Here is a 2693-nt window from a genome sequence, read left to right on the forward strand (position 1 = left end):
CTCAAACCATAGCAAGGCCTCCAACAGATTAGATGATGCCCACCCATATAGGCACGGGCCAGCTACTTCACTGAGTCCACGAATTCAGTGATGGATAATCTCATCCAATAATCTCATCCAGACACACCTAGAAATGATGTTTAATCTGGACACCTCTGGTTCAGTCAAGTTGACACATAAGATTAACCATCACAGATGATTTCAGACTGGGAGGAATAAGGAGACATAACAACCAGATACAATGTGTGAATTGTGACTGGATCCTAGATGGTGGGACAGTTACAAAGGCCACTAGCAGAAAAGAGGAGAATTTGAGTCTATCTGTGTGTGGCATGATGATACGGGGTTAATCTTGGCTTTCTAAGATGTGACGATGTTGATGTGATAATGTAAGAGAATACCCTTGTTCAAGGAGGATACAAATTAGAGAATTTAGGGTGACCTGCCAGGAATTCTGGAGTCTACTTTCAGACAAAAAGCCAAAGGGAAGCATGTCTGTGTACAGTGAGAGGTGGAGTGAATGTGACAAGATGCCAACAGCTGGGGAACCTAGTGCAGGACACACTGTGGTACCAACCTTTTTCTGCAAGTTTAAAATTTTTCCAAATAGAAAGAAAATTTCAGGCATCTTTCATGAATCCTTTGAGAAGTTTGCAGTTTCTGGTAAAATTTTCTAGGTACCCCACGTATATTTTACTCTCCCCATGGCAAGCAGAGAGGAGAAAGACAAGAGGGAAGCTTGTTTGTGCCCTCTGCAAGTTCCCAGTTTGCATTACACACCTTGTATGCCCAGTATGGTGTTTCTCAAAGTGTGTCCTGTGAACCTCTGTGAGGCTGCATAATACCAGGCCCGCCCTGAACCGACTGAAACTTTGCAGGAGGGACCCAGGAAGCTGAATTTTAACAAGCTCCCCTGTGATTCTTTTGCACAAACTTCAGTTTGAGAAGTCCTGCTCTAGCATCTGACTCCACACTTACCACCATCAAAACCACCCCTAAGCAGCATTCAGGATGAGCATTAATTGGCATTGAAAACTATTTTCCTCAGGTTACACTAGAATTTAAAAATTAGTACATGCAGAAAACAATACGACACCTCATCCAGAGAGCTAACACTCCTTGCTTGATGAGGGAGGGGTTTCACCCACTGCTGTTTCACTGGATTTATAGTTTGGCCTCTGACACAGACTTCTGACTCAGCTGCATTTGATTCCTACCTTTTCTCCCCTTTCTCTACCCACTCTCACTCCTCCTCACGATTATTTAGAACACTGATTTTCATGTTTAAATATAACAAAGGCTTTCAGAGTGTTTTTTTTCTTTTTTTGCACTAGATTAGAGTTTATATTAACTAGGAAGAGGACGTATTAACCTAGTACCACCCAGTGCAAGAATACAAAACAAAACAAAACTAGTGCTGGAGGCAGCAAGATATGGGCAGCTGAGCTTTGGTGGGGGAGGAGGCATAGACAGGCAGAAAGAGCATGCTGGAAATGTAGAATTATGTCTGAGCCTGGGGGTGCACAAAAGTTGGGGACCCTGGCCAGCTGGGGCCAGGAGAGGTCCCAGAGTTCTGAGAGTGCTTAGAGAGAAAGGGGGACCAAGGCAGGGTGGGATGGGTGGGGGCACATAGGGCCAAGAGAAAATAATTTTGCATATAGAATTTTGACAGGGAATTAAAAAACAAACAAACCTCTTTTCAGTTCAGAAATGGTTCCTGGAAAAAAGGAAAGTTGTAAATACTTTAGTTACAAGTAACTGGGCCATTGTGGACAGCTTCTTGGCTGTGGCCCTTAGTCGTGGGTCTTGGAACATCACCTTTAGTCATTTGTGCTGGAGTCCTTCTAACAGAAGGTCTCTTGAGCCCTCTGGGAGAAAGCACCTCTCCCCAGCCCAGTCATGAGCCTTCATCACTGAAATCTGAATGCAGATCTAATCAAAGGTGCAGCACTATTTCCAAAATCTCTGCTGCTCACTTATGACACGTGAGGAGTCGCTGCAGGGAGGAAGTGGAGGGAGTGACTCTTAATGGGGTCATTAAAATGTTCCACAGTTGATCAAGATGGCTGCACAACACTGTGAATATACCAAAAACCACTAAATTGTACCCTTTAAGTGGGTGAATTGTATGGTGTGTGAATTATATCTCATTAAAGCTGTTACATATGTTTTAAAAATCACTGGGAACATATCTAGGGTCACAAAGAACAGAGGAGGGTGAGGCCTCTGTGAATCACACAATCTGACTCTCTGGCCAAGCAGCAACAGCTACACATCGGAAAAGCTAAGGGGGAGTTGCAGGTAATTTGTTGTTATGCAAGTTGGGTGAAAGGAAATTATGAATCTTTTTAAGAAGCATAGATAAAAATGATAAAAATAAAAAGACCTGTTTCTTCTGCATCACCTACCCATTACTTGTGTGTGTGTGTGTTTTAAATAGACAAAGTAGCCATTGAGAATATAAAGACAAGATAGGAGTGTGGGCTACATTTCAGTCAAAATTTAGTGTGCTGTATAAGGGTGACAGCACGTCCCAAGAGCTGACACCGGAGATGATGTGTGCTGGGTAGGATGAGTAAGAGCTTCATGTGCCGTTACTATAATAATTGAATTTTCAGAAGCAGGAATTTATAAATAGGCAACTGTAAGTGCTAGCCTGTACCCTCTGTTGCTAATTGACGTTTCAGGGGACC

The sequence above is a fragment of the Microcebus murinus genome, chromosome 11 (assembly GCF_040939455.1).
Source record: "Microcebus murinus isolate Inina chromosome 11, M.murinus_Inina_mat1.0, whole genome shotgun sequence".
Lineage (NCBI taxonomy): Eukaryota > Metazoa > Chordata > Mammalia > Primates > Cheirogaleidae > Microcebus > Microcebus murinus.